Source organism: Lissotriton vulgaris, chromosome 12 (genome assembly GCF_964263255.1).
Source record: "Lissotriton vulgaris chromosome 12, aLisVul1.2, whole genome shotgun sequence".
Classification (NCBI taxonomy): domain Eukaryota; kingdom Metazoa; phylum Chordata; class Amphibia; order Caudata; family Salamandridae; genus Lissotriton; species Lissotriton vulgaris.
Genome location: NC_141700.1, coordinates 784,413,632 through 784,428,547, shown reverse-complemented (window position 1 = coordinate 784,428,547; position 14,916 = coordinate 784,413,632). Strand labels below are relative to the sequence as shown.

Sequence of the window (14,916 nt, the reverse complement as noted above, 5' to 3'; positions counted from 1 at the left end):
ATGTTCCATTAAAGGTGTTTCCACGAAGTCCCCTGAATGGCCTCTGCTCTTTTCCTGTGGAGAGAGGGTGTTTGGATATATATATATATATATATATATATATATATATATATATATATATATATATTACCTACTGGCGGTCGCCAGTAGGTAGTTATAGTTAGGATTTTTTTCAATGTTAAATCTCAAAATTCTATTTGGAATAACTTTGGCGCCGGTTGACGAATCTGCCTCAAAATTTCCTCAAAATGGCCTCGCGGCGTTCCGGTCCTTCCCTGAAAGTTTGGGGGGGATTCGTCAAGCGGGGGCCGAGATAAAAGGGGGGTCCCAAAACGCGTTTTCCCCATGTTAATTTCCATAGGGCGGTCGATGTCACTTTTAGCCCGAACGGCTGAATGTATTTCCACCAAATTTGGCAAAATTGTAGGGACTGGTAGCCCGATGTGCCTTTGCTATGTCTCAAGATATGTGCTCCAGTGGATTTTGAGTAATTTAGGTCCCAAAAAATATATATATCTATAGCAGCGCACAGGTGCGCGCACCGGAGTGCGCTCCAGGCGCGACACGCGAGGTGCGCATGGAAAGCTGATTGGCTCTCGGGTGTCTGTAAACATTCGAAACAGTCCGCAGCGGCCGCCATCTTGTACCTCGGTAGGATTGAGGTGGTAAAAATCAAAGGGGGAAATGAGCAAAAGGGGGCAGGGTACACCCCCCCTGACCCCCTAGGTTTGATGTGGGGGTCATAAAAAAGCCGTACGGGGCCCCCAAAATTTTTTTTTTTTAATTTGCGCCGAGGGAGCGCCTGGTACGCGCACCGGTGAGCGTACGATTGAGAAAAAGAATGGCACTTTTTAAAAAAAAAAATAGCATTTTTTTATAAATTGGAGGTAGTTCTGAAAAGAACTTTTTTTTTGTTTTTGTTGTTTTATATTTTTTTTATACTTTTTGAAACGATTTTATATTTTTTTTGGGTTTTTTTCAGGGGAAAAACAAAAACAGGGATTCAGAAAATGCTCAACAGGAGCAAAAAAATGAGAAAATTTAGGGACGGGGAGAGCATTGGTGTTCCTGTTTCTTTATTGCAATGAGTTCAACGCTCTGCTCCCCGTAACAGAGTAGTTCGTCACAGTTCGTGAATAAACATTTTATTCCTGCAAATACCGGCTGGATGTTAGGGACCATTCTTGCACGTGTTGAACCTGAAGGTGTTGCTCCACCAGTGGAGGTGCTGCTGCCATCTCTTCGTGCCTTCTCTGCCAGCTCCCTGACACTCTCCCTGGAGTAATTGTTGGGGTGTCTTCTTTTGACATGCCTAATTAAATTGGCATTTCCAAAGCTGTATTTTTTTAGAGGATTGCCTCTGGATAAAATACTTCCACATATTTTACAAGTTACTTTACTTGCATTAACTTTTTTTTGTCCTTCAGGGATGTCATAAAATTTCCAGATGAAGTGGTTCTTTGTTTTCTGGTGAGGAGGGTCCTCTTGCACAAATCCATCTGAATCACTGCTGGAGGACTCCCTTGCAGCCATTGCTGTAGATCAGGAAAATTAATGAGTAGAGAATTCACAAAACACCTCTTGCTCTCTCCAAGTGAAAATCAATAGTGAGAGAAATGGGTGGGTTTCTCTAAATTTAGAAAAAAATAATTATTGAACCAATGAAAAGTGTTATTTACAGGTCACATGACCATGGGCTTCATCATTATGAAACCAAAACTGTTATGAACCAATGAAAAGTGTTATTTTCTGGTCACATGACCCGACGCGCTTACGCGACGCGCCGCGGGGCGCGGCCAGAGGCGCGCCGCGTAAGCGTGTCAGACGCCTACGTTGCACGATCGTATTCGCGCGAGTACTTCCGGGTGCGCTTACGCAGTGCGTATCACGCGGTCGCGGCTACGCGAACGTCACAATCATGTTTTCGTTTGCTATATTGGCGCTCACGGGACGCTCCCCGGAGCGCGCCAGGGGGCGCTTTTCAGAAATACGCTTTTCGGGGCGCACTCCGGGGCGCGCTCTGGGAGCGCTCCCCCCAAAAATTAAAAAAAAAAAATGGGAAAATTGTAGGGACAGGTAGCCCTATTCTGAAGTGGTTTGTAAAAAAAATAACTTTATAAAAATATGTATTGTGCTACATTGGGCTTAATATATGTTAGAGCCAAAATGTAGCCCAAATGTAGCCCAAAGTAGCCCAATGTAGCCCAAAGATGGCCACCAGAGACCAAAAATTGTAAATGTAGCCCAAATTTCAACTAGATGTAGCCCAACTGTAGCCCAATGACAGAATGTACCAGAGTGTTAAAAAGAACAACTAGAGTGCTAACAGTCTTATTTATAAAGTGAAACTTATAGTTAGGAATTAGCATTAACAAAACCTATGAAATTCACTGAAAAAACCATAGGTTTCACACCAGTTATAGTTAGGAATTAGCATTTAAAAAACCTATGAAATTCACTGAAAAAACCATAGGTTTCACACCGGTTATAGTTAGGAATTAGCATTTAAAAAACCTATTAAATTCACTGAAAAAACCATAGGTTTCACACCAGTTATAGTTAGCTGGAAATTTTACTGATATAAAACCATTGAAATTCCCACGTTATAGTTAGTCGGACTCACTATAACTTGCGCGTGCAATGCACTGCTGATGACATCACATATTACATCACTCATGACATGGTCAGTGACATCACTCATGACATCACTGATGACACCATCCAGTGAATATGTGTCTTTCTGAAAAATAAATATTAGTGAGTTATGTTTAAAAATTTAAATACATATATTAGTGTTTCACTTTGTGTATAAGTGGCTACATGTGTTGATAAGTAGCAACATGCGTATGTATATGGGTTATTTGATATTATTATTAGTATCAGTATGAGTGTCTATATGGTTTGGTGGGGGTATTACTTAGCACATAGATGCATGAGTGACTGACTCTTTGTTTGTATGTGTTTTGAAGACAGCATATGTACAGGACTGTATGGGTGGATGAGTGTCTATATGTGTTTGTTAGTGAGTGAATGACTGTCTCACTAGTGTCTTTATCAGTAACTACATATGTTTTAATCTAGTATATATGAATATTGATGTATATAAGTGAGTATATGTGAGAGTAAGAGATTGTAAGATTTCCTTTTTAAATAAGTATGTGTTTCTATAAGTGATTGTTTAAGAGAATAAATATGTGTAATTTTCAATAGAAGTAAGGTGGAAGTGTGTGTATAACTCTATATTCAAATAAATGGTTGTTCAATAGTTTATTTGCACGTGTGAATATGTCTGTGAGTAACTTTTGGATGAATGTCGGTGTGTAACAGGATGTATAGGTGTATCTCTTCATATGATGAGTGAGTATATGTATGAGTGACTATATAGAACTGTTGGTGAATGAGTGGATGTGTATATAGATAGTGGAAGTACAGAATTGCTTGTTGTAACTGATATAGGTATGTCCATTTTTTAAAAATTTCAGTTTCTATTTTTGAATATGTGTCTCAAGGGTTACTTTACAGTGAAAGGAGGTCTGTCACTGTGTTACAAGGATGGTGTCATCAGTGATGTCATGAGTGATGTCACTGACCATGTCATGAGTGATGTAATATGTGATGTCATCAGCAGTGCATTGCACGCGCAAGTTATAGTGAGTCCGACTAACTATAACGTGGGAATTTCAATGGTTTTATATCAGTAAAATTTCCAGCTAACTATAACTGGTGTGAAACCTATGGTTTTTTCAGTGAATTTAATAGGTTTTTTAAATGCTAATTCCTAACTATAACCGGTGTGAAACCTATGGTTTTTTCAGTGAATATATATATATATATATAATCACAGCTTCCTATTTTTAATGCTTTATACTGAAAACACCAGATGAAAACAAAGCATTTCTTTCTGTATTTATTTTTATACATGTCTTATTTATTTAAAAAAAATAATTCTGCATATGTGTAAATGTACAGCAATTAAATGGCAAAGTTAGCTAAGCTACAACATTCCCCTTTGGCCCAGCGAGCTTGCTCTTGAGTGGTCGTCGTCTTTTGAACTTGTTCCCGAGCTCCCATTGATGTCCATGGTTGTGAGTATCGAGACTCGAGTTAAAATAGAAGACTGGGGGCTCCATGGTCTGGTTAAGATGGAAAGGGGAAACCACCTTGGGAAGGAACGGAGGTTTGTCCTGTCCCTTTGGACTTGGATGAAGCGCTCTTGCAGTCTGAGGGTTTGTGCTAATGTGTCGCAAAGGATGGTATTAAGGTTTCAGGCTATTGCTGGAGGAACCCTGGAAGGAGTAGCTCTTTTAAGTCCTTCCATGATTGCTTTAATTACAGGTATGTGGGAGGCGACTATATCTGCTTGATGGATCCGTGTGCTACTAGGCATGGCTTCTTTGGGTGGAGCAAGTAGCCAATGCTATTTTGGACTACCGGCTTCAGGGGGTCCAGTTTGTTGATAATGCAGCAGTAGACAACTTTTCCAGTTGGGGGCATAGCATGCATGTGTGGTAAGTCTACGGGACTCCCGTCAATGTCCGTGCATTCCTGAGGGAGACTCAGGTGACCGAATTCTAAGACCGAAGGTGGGAGATCGGTAGATTGACTTACTTGGGATCTGGGAGTCTGATCGGCAATTGGTTCATGGTGAGATGGTTGGGTGCTTCTCATGTAGAACTGCTAACCTCTTGAGGAGGGCAGACTACCGGGCCTGCCTGCCCCGAGTAGGGGCTACCAAGATAAGGATCTGTGATCTTTGGCACATCGTCCACACCACAATTCGAAGGAGCGGGAGAGGCTGAAAAGCGTAAACAAATATACCTGACCAGTTGATCCATAGTGCATTGCCGATCGAGTGTTTGTGTGTTTACCTTGGGGAAACATTTGGGCAATTTGCGTTCTCACAGGAGGTGGAGAGGTTTTTGTCCAGGGTAAACACAAGGAGATGATGGACGGAGTTCTGACACTTTTCAGATACTCACCCCCAGTCACAGATCTGGGTTGAATCCATCACCGTTCTTTAGCTCACTCTGCCACCCCATTTCAGACATGGCCATATGCAAATCAGTCTGACCCTGTGCCTCATGGGAACAGTCCAGCCTGAACTGCCAAGCCAGGTCCTCCCTGGACCGGAAACAAGCATCATGGGACTGGTTTCGGGATAACACCCCTCATCAGAAAGGCTAGCTTGCAAGCTTCCCATTCTGCAGGAATCAAATCATGAGCCTGTACTCCGGTCTCTGCTTGAGACGGTGTAGGCGAGTGAGCTCTTTCTGGCCGGATTACAGCTCCTGTCCCCTCAGTCTCTTGTACTCCCTCAAGCGCTGCATGAATGGGTTCTCTTCCCTTTGTTTCCCCAGGAGACATGTTCTCAATGCGATGTCCCACTCTGCATTAATAGCCTTGGTGCTAACCAGGATGGACTGCTCTTGACACCAAAATGGCTTGTCAAACCAGCAACAGGGTATAAAACTTCCAATAAAAAAATGGAAGGAAATCAATATTCTCAGCATTGACAATTGAAAAAAATACTCTTTCTAGAGTTAGAAGCAAAACTCTGGTGAGGTACATTTAGTTCCTGACCCCCAGGTTTGTACGATGCCCAGGTCTGGATCCCAACACTAAACACAAATATTTAGGAAGCTGGGTCGCTCAGTGGGGTAAATTCTCCCATCATTAGGCAAAACTAGCTTCTATTCGAGTAATCTATGTCTGTAAAATGGCTCCCTACCCCTCAGTAGCGCAAGGCCAAGATGGAAGATAACTTCAGAGAATGTGTGTTAAGAATTTGGAATTATCATTACCAATACAACATCTGAGTCAAAAATCACCCCGTAAAGTTTCAAGGAAGGACGTGCTTGTAATAACACATGTGAATTTGTTTTGTACTCTACCAAGGCCTTTGCTGTATTGCACATGACACCAGTGGCAGCTGCTCTAATTTTGGGGTGGTGGGACAATGTGGAGGGAAAATAATAAATAAAAACACCTACCTGCCCCTGTGGCCGCCGCCTCGGTGCTCCTTTCCTGACACTAGTCACACTGCAAAGGCTCCCAAGCGGCAATCATGGCGCTGCTCTCATGCTAGTGATACTATTTACCAGCATGAGAGTAGCCCCATCATTGGCTGGTTGGCCAGAGCGGGCTGACTTGATGCTCGCTCAGGCACAGGGAACCTGTGGCTTTTCTCCAACCTGGTTGTGCAACACAGCTTGGTTGGAGAAACAGAAGTTCACATGTCTGTTTGGCCCGGCGAAGACAACCGTCCAAAATGACATGCGCACTTACAAGGCCCAACACTCCTCCCTGCTGTGACGGGGCGCTCGTAAGAACGGCTCCGCCCTAACCTCAGCTGACAGTAAGAATTTTTTTTTTATTATCATTTTATTTTTCAGTGGGGCTACCCTTTTCCGCCAAAACCGCGGAGCTGCCCCGATTGACACACATTTTAAATGGACGGCCATCATGTATTTTGATGTTGAACAATGCACATTCCGCCTGAGTTCTTAAGTCAGCCAAGCCTCATTCTGAGCTAGGCACCTGCTTTTTAGCATCCATCTTGAGCTTCAGTTTGAACATGCATGCTGCCCTTTGGGCACTGCATTGAGAAAAATTGCATAAAAGTAGTAAAAAAAATGAATAGAATGTGGCATAAGTGCTTCAACTGAACAGGCGGTGAAGTGTCAGTGCTTTGACATTGTGAATCACACTTAGGACATTTTTATGCTTGCTTTGCCTATTTTGCATTAAACATGTGTTAGACTTCTAAGAGCGTTCCAGAGTGTCTGGTTTCTTCCATAGAACCTGGTGCATTGGCTGGGAAAGCTTACAGTCGGAGACCAAAGGGGGACAAGCACTGGACCGTACCCCGCACAGCGACCCCCGGCGCTAGAGGTAAGGGAGACGTTTCTCCAGGGGGACTGGGGTGGAGCACGGCCCAGTGCTGGACCCGGTGATTCGCCTGGACAGTGTAAACGCACTGAACTATATTAAGGTGAAGTCTGACCTTGTTTATTGTTGCTGTGCTTTGCATTGCATGTGCTGTTTTGTAGCGTGTTTGGTTTGTTAGAAGTGCCCAAAATTGGGATAATGGGATAAAAGGTTGGTTGGCATGGTAAGGATGAGAGAAGTCCGACAGCGAATGAATATATATAGCTCGAGGGGACTCTAGAGATTTGTGCAGGAACGGGGAAGACGGGCAGGAGTGCCAGGACCTGAAGCATAAATCCATAAACAACATGTTTCAGAAAGTGTCTCTTTGATGCAGTCGCACCAGCCCCGCGCTAGCACCTCCGGTGCATAACCAAAGAAAGGCCAAATGCAAGGGGATCTTTGAGTGTGAATATACAAAAATTTTCCTCCCTCCTACCACAGGATCAGTTAAAGAAATAATTGAGGGACCCTTTAGGCAACTTTGTTTCCTTTCCAGCCACCCCTCCTAGCGCCACCCATGAGATGAGCTGGTGCTCAATGCCGACAGATACCTTCTCGTTATCTGTGTATCAATGAAGGAGAAGTAATGGGAAGATCAAAATCTAAGCGTAACGACCCTCCACCGATAGGGACTCCTGCCCATGCTATGTACCACTAGTGAGGGAAAGGCACGTGCAGGCTTCTGAAACACTGGGTGGACCTCATGAATAACGATGGGGAAAAGTCCTTTCCTTATAGAGATACTATTGACAAAGATCACTTGAAAACTTGATAAAGGAATTGAAGGATCCTAAAAATAAGCTAAATGCTGACAATGGCTTGCGTTTCTGAATTGGTATGTAGAACAAAGCATGAATCCCTAGTTCGCGGTATGAAACTGACTCTGAAGAGGAACACCAAGTAATCTACCGTAGGGATAGGGTCAGGGCTTGGGTTCTTACTGCTCCACCTCCTTCCGGTCTATATCTCCAGATCACCGAACCACAAAAAAGAGGAGTGTGAGAATAAAGGGGGGAATAATGTATTGGATTGCTTCCCCATGCTGGCTGATGATCTTGGGGGACCACCAGCGGATGCTTCTGAAACAAGACCGCATCTGTGGGACCACCAGCAGATGGACAACAAGGAGGTAATGCTGATGAGCTGCAATGTGAGCATCCAACACATCTCTGGAAGAGAGCACATTGCTAGGCGAAATGCAAATTCATTACTTCATAGCGGTCTAGACCGAGCGTGTGTTCCGTACCAGCTGGGCTGAGAGGTCACTGTAAACAAAGCCCCACTATTACCTGAGATAGTTTAAGATGGACCATCGACTGGCTTGGAAATGTATTCAAAGAGAGTAGGCAGAGATCTCTCCTCACTCTCGCTACCCGGACTATGAAGATACCACTTTTCTGGCCCCAGATTCCCTCCTTCCCTGAAGAGATTACCCACTTTGAGGCGCTGGAGTCACTGTTCGCGTTCCTTGGACCTCTTCTGATTTAATGAACATTAGGACACAGTTTATATAATATTAAAGAAAACCCTACCTGGTTGAAGAATTGCAAAGTGTGTTTGAAATGCAAAGACCCAAATGGGTTGATGTGAATCCGTTGCTGCGTTTGGGGGTGCCAAGTGAAGTGAGAGATCGATTGGTTGAGCCAGGTTGGCCGAGGCAGGACCCCAGGAACGATGGAACCCTGAACACGGCAAAGGATGTCTTGTTGAATGCAGTTACAGATGCGTGCCCAGTGAAGACTGATTGGTCTAAGATTTCAAATATTAAGCAAAATAAAGGAGAATTGCCAGTAGATTATCTAGCCAGGCTAATGGATGTGTTTGAAATATGTTTGCGCTTTACATGTCCAATGGAGATGGCTCAGCAAGCTATAGGTGCTGCTTTTGATGTGCAGAAAGTGTTACCGTATGTGTAAAATCAATTGATGAGCATTTGTAGTGCCGGGCAAGCTACAAATCTGGCTGAATTAGTAATGGTCACATTGGAAGGGAAAGAGTTTTGTTGAATCTTCAATGATTTCTTTGAAATTACAGAATTTACACCAGAATATGAAGGCGAGTGGGCGGCGTGAGGAAATGGGGTGTATTATATGGTGTGGTTGTTCAACTTCACCATGTAATACACCTAGTATCCCCTTTAGGTCCAGTACGTTTTGTCTGTAGAACTTTCAGCTCAGCTCAGGGTAGCTGTGGCTCTGGACTGCAAGGCTTACACAGAGGAACAAGTGTTACGTGTTTAAACAGCACCAAAAGAATTGAAGAAGAAATCAACACTCCAGAAATCTGACCCAATTTATAAAAATAGACTGTATTTATATAGGAATTTAGACTCTGAAACAAAAAACATCCAGTTGTGGTTCCCAAGATATTGATTTTACAAGCAATAGTAAAATCAAAGCAATTTCACTCAACCGCGAACAAGCCTTGGCAATGTCAACAAATTGGACACTTTTTTCCTGTCAATGCGTTTTCATTCCAAGTACTTGGGGTGACCAAAAACTGTTACTTTCACAAGGCAAGCAGCCAGCAGTTCCAGGCACTTTATCCTTGTTGCTCTGGATTCCTGTAGTTGTCCTGATGAAAGGGATGAAGGATGTTGCAGATGAGGAAGCAGTGGATGCGATGTGAGCAACGGTGGTCTTCCTGCAGGGATTCCTCGGTCCACGAAGATTGTGAGGGGGTCCTGGTTGCAGGGCTGACGTCCCACAAAGTCCTCTATGATCTGGCCGAAGTCCAGTTGCCACTGGACGACCAGTCGTCCATTATCGCGGTCACATGCAAATCCTTCCTGGATTGATAAGTTCCCTTCTGAGGGTCCCAGCAACTCTCCAACAGCACTCCTGGGCTCAGCACACTCTGGTGCAACTCTATGCTTAGGATCATATTCCTTAGTGCTGCGTGGCAGCAGTGGTAGCTGCTTGAAGACTTTGGGCTACCAACTTGCCCCAGCAGGTTTCTTCCGCTGTTGTGTCCCTGTGCTGTGAACAAGGGTAACCCTGGGCAAAGCACTAAGCTACGCTCGCGTAGTTTGCAAAGTTTCCGCTACTTCGCACTACGCGAATTACACGTAGCACAGTGCAAACACGCATTGCGTAGCAGTCATTTTTTGCTTGCTCGCGGTCCTCAACGTCAAGTTAGCGACCGCGAGCAAGCAAAATGACATCCCGGCGAGACTTTTTCCTCATTTGCGATCAGCAACATCAAGTTGCCGATCGCGAGCGTGGAAAATAAATCTCCCGGCGAGATTCTCAACGTGGGGAGGTTGGGTTTCTCATTGCGAGTGGTCGCATATGCACGCGACCGCTCGCAACGAGAAACTACCAGACTGCGTTGAGAAAGCTGCTGCTCGGGCAAAAAAATCTACTCGAGCGGCAGAAAACTACAGCTCGCATTGCAAGATGCCGTTTTTAATGATTGCACAGTGCCGGATGCTTGTCCGCACCGTGCAATCATTGAAAATGGCATCTTGCACAGTGCGAACAGGGTACTACGCGTAGTGCTACACGTAGCTCGCGTAGTGCAAAGTGCACTTCGCGTAGCTATGCGTAGCGCTACTTCGCGAACTACGCCCAGGGTTGAACAAGAGGTAAGTCAGCTGGCCCTTGGAGTTCTCTTGGCTTGGCTGGGCTCTGGAGATGGCTTGTCCTTGAGCAGGCACAGTCCCTCTTTGCTAGCCACCAGGTGCAGTACTTTATTAATGGCTGCTTTACTTGATAATGGGTAACTGTGGGTGCTGGAGATTGATGTTATAGTTTTATTGTCGTCGTTTTAGTGAACCTAAGATATGTATGAAATGTAAAGTAGTGGAAATATGCTTGAATGCTTATGGATGCAAGTCATATGAGATATATTGATTATCACTGTTAATATATTTATTATAGTTATTTGGGTATTTCTCCTTTAATCTATCTTTTAATCTATTTATTATAATTATATCTGTACCCTTTTAATGCAAATTACTGCACATGTAGCGCACATCATTTATGATCTGTATTATATTCTTGTCACTATTGTTCTAAGGTCTATTTAATGAAACTAATCAATGTTTAAAAATTTTTAAAAAAGAAATGTCTTACTTTTTCAAAATTGGGACTCTTTTATGAATGTTGAGATTCAAGTAAATGAAGCATCTTTGTGGGTCAAAGTGAGCATGAGACCGTGGTAGATACAATGCCTCATGGCATCACCTCCTATGAACACCGCTTCCCTCCCAATCCCTGTTATCGAATGGAATATGCTCATGTCACGTCAGACCGCAGCATGAACGGTTTTACAAAAAAAAAGCATTTGTTTGACACAGATGCTTTATTTTTAAAAGCCCCCATACTGCAGTTTCACTTTAATAGTGGCGACACACCATTCCTTAGACACAGCTTCTTTAAAGAATAGGGCACGATTTTCATGCATGCGAATGTGCGGCATGGGGGCTTTTATGGCAAAAGAATATTTGCAGTGCAATAGGTTTCACATTTGCGAGAGTTTAAGCTATTGGCAGCACCGGCGTATCTAGCGGGGGCGGGGCTCCGCCCCAGGCGGCACTATTTTCAGGGTGGCGGCCACGTGGCACTGATGGCCCATGGCAGCGGCCATTATAATTTATTTGGGGACACTTACACAGTGTCTCCAAATAAATTATAAAGGCCGCCGTCATGGGCCATCAGTGCCGCGCACCACGCGGTCGCCGCCCCTACAGTGAGCGATGTACAGTGCACCCCCACACACACTTGCAGCTGTGACTGTTGTGCAAAAACTGCGAGAGGGGCTCTGCTGACAGCTGCGGCCCCCACGTAATAGAGGGCTGCGGTTCAGGCGGGAAACAGTGGATTGGCTGCCGGGAAGTGACTGGGACGAAGGCGTGGCCCCTGTGCATCAGCAGCCTGTGATCGGGTTGCAGAGGCCGGGAGGTCAAACTGTTTGTTGATTGGCCCCATAATCGCAGCTAGTTGGTGGAAGCGGATGGCTGCAGACCCTGGTGAGGCATCCTGGTCTGTGGAGGGAGATCCGGAGTGGTTGCGGAGGCACTGCCGCTGCCTAGCCAGTGTTGAGGTGAGTGAGGCTAAAGGGGCACGCCGTAGTGGGGCCCAGGGATCTGGCGGTCAATGCCTGTGTGCGGCTGAGCGCCTGGAGGATGGTGGCGAATTGGCACTGAAATCCAGCCTACGTAAGTCCCTGGACCCTGAAGAGCCGCCCGCCGGCTGGTGGTGCAGCGGCTCTGGGGACTGGACTCTGCTGCCTGGCTGCCCGCCAGGGCCTGGATTGCCTTGGGGGCCTGCTGTGCAGTGAGCGCACGTGTGCCGAGTGCCGCAGTGGCGAAGTATCCCCTGGGCTGAGAAGGTGCAGTGATTTGGGACTGATGCATTGAAGTGTGGGAGAGTGTCTGAGGCCTGCTACCCGAGGATAAATATTTTTTGCCTGCCGTCTGAGTGTGCACCTGGGCAGACTCTCGCGCCGCTGCAGCGTCTGGAGTCAGCGCATGCTGCAGTTTCCTGCCAACAGACTTGCGTCCCCAGGAAGTGCTGCCGCCGCCCGCCAGCCGAGTTTGACTGCGCCCCCTAACCTCTACACACAGACATTTCAGGGCAGCCCAGGACATCGGGCCACTGCAGGGCAGAGTTGTTAAACTTTACACTTTCTGGGAAGATTGCTGCAGGGTTCCCTCGTCTACAAGCGCAGGACTTCCCTCCTTTTCACTATAGTTTTTGTTGCTTCAACAGCCAAGGTAGGAATTGTTTGGCTTTTCTTTTAATATCAAAAATATTGTTTGTTTCTGCTGTTGTGGTGCAGGTGCCTGGTGCACATTGTGTGCGCCAGGTTTCCCTCGCCTGACTGTATTTCAGTTTACTTTGACTGTACTTCAGGCAGTGGAGAGGCCTGTGTGCTCTGTGTATTGTAAGCGATGCGGCGCTGGCCCGCTTTCTTTTCTTTTCTGGCTCCATCTGCGAGTCTGAAGCACGCTACCATGGTTCATGGTCTCCTTTCTCTTTGCTCAGTCTCTGCACAGAAACCACCGATGAGGACACAGCTAAGACCTCATACAAGGGCTGGGTCAACTGGGTGACGTACCTCAGAGGTGCAGTTAGCACGGCACAGCAAAGCTCACCCTGGAGACCAGCTACCAGGGGGATGTGGTAATCGCTTGACGCGTATCTGGACTCCTATGAACCCCGTGAGGCCATTGGGGGTGTCGGTCTTTCATACAAGGCTACACACCCAGACTAGGCTCATCGCTATAGAACACTTCTTGTGTCCTATCTCCACCCTTTCTCTTCTATCCTCTCTGTCTATCATACTGTCCTTAATCTCCCAGCATGTCATTGTAAAGAGGTTCAGCTAAACACGTATACCAAGTACCTGTAACTACTGCAACACCAACCACGTTTGGCTGGTACCTCGTAACGGATACGCTAATGTACTTGTCTATAAAAAATGTATAATAAAATACTTTGAAATAAAAAAAAGAGTGCCAAGGCCAATATCTGTCTCTGTTGGCGGTCGGGCCGCTTGGGAATCAGCTCTTTAAACTACAATGACGTGGGGACCCCCTCACCCCTGAGGTGCTGTGTACTCTGGAATAAAACCACCTTCTGCTAAATTCCTTGTCTATCCAGGAGTCTCCAGGAAGCAAGTTAAATGTCAAGATAACTCTTGTGAATAATGTTCCTGCTGGAGCCAGATAAGCGTTTTGTCTAGTGGCAGCTTTACCCATCATCAAGTAGCGCAGATGGTTACTGTGCCTGCTGCATAGAACGTGTGCCAGACAGATCACTCCCCTGCATTTATGTGGCAAGCTCAGGGGGTTACTGCTCTTGCCACAGAGACCCTTTTGTTACTTGAAGTTCATAAGTTACAATCCTAATATAACACATATACATATGAAACGCAATCAATGAGCTGCATTTAAACTGCGTGGTATGGGTTAGAAATGTATTTCTCCCCCAGGTTTTCATTATCCCATTGTTACTAAAAAAGTTAGGTTGGGTAGAAATACATTCTCTCTTTTTTTTTTTTTTCAACAATTTTTATTAGAAAAAAAAATGTTGTTATACAATACAGAGAAAGAGAAGGTAATGTAGGACATTGTTATTGTGCTGTTGCAGTTACATTTAGCTTACACAACATATGTTGAGGAGTCAAAAACGAAAATACATTACCTTCGAGCAAGGAAAAAGAAAAGGTAGAGAAAGAAAGGATGAGAGATAGGAAAGCGGTATTTAGTTACTACCAAGGTCCCCTAGTTTTGTGTTGGGAGGTGGATAGATCCAATATTTGGAGATGTGCTTACTGCCTAAGGCGGCTTATGAGATCCAAGGAAGCTGTCTAGTGTGTGCCACATCTCTCCTTTTGAGTGCATCTCGGGGGAGTATTTTAAAGTTATGTTGTCCGCCCCCCTTAGGAAAGTTATCCAGTTGAACCAGGTCTTGAAAGTCGCTTTCCTTGTGTCTTTCCAGTTGGAAAGAATTGTTTTTGCCGCCGCTGTGAATAGGAGGTCTAACAGATGGCTATCATCTTGTGACTGGAGTTCTGGCTCCATGAACGCTGTGACTACACTTTGGAAGTGTAGTCACAGCGGTGGTGAGAATCCTAGGATGTTGTGTATGAAATCCTTGACTTTCTCCCAAAAGGTCCTAACTCTGGGGCAGTGAAAAATGAGGTGTGCCAGGTCTCCCTTCTGTTCATGGCAGTTCCAACAAAGGTCATTATTACGGAGACCGACTGTTGCTAGGCATGCCGTGGTCCAGTAGGTTTTGTGGAGGAGCCAGTATTTTGTCTGGGCTAGGGTTGGTGTGACTTTAGCCCACATGCATCAAAGTCAAGTGCATTCGCAAACGGTGCGAATCACAATTTTCGGCCGTTTGCGAATGCAATTGACTAATTTGGAATGCATCATGCATTTCGAAATTTTAGAAATCGCAACCGTGTTGCGATTTCTAAAATTGCGATTGCATTTAAGAAATCGCAATTTCAGATTTCTTAAATGCAATGCAT

At 45.1% G+C, this 14,916-nt stretch overlaps 1 protein-coding gene across 4 annotated transcripts in view; it reads left to right on the top strand.

The window, feature by feature from the left end:
* LOC147678715 (phospholipid scramblase 3-like) overlaps positions 1-14,916 on the top strand; it is a 121,355-nt gene that overhangs the window by 60,356 nt on the left and 46,083 nt on the right. The window contains exon 1 of one of the 4 annotated variants that reach the window (XM_086946171.1): positions 12,533-12,649. The exons of the other annotated variants lie outside the window; for them this stretch is intronic. The gene's annotated coding sequence lies outside the window, so the exon portion shown is untranslated. Of the gene's footprint in view, positions 1-12,532; positions 12,650-14,916 lie in introns of those variants that run through there. 4 annotated transcript variants of the gene reach the window in all.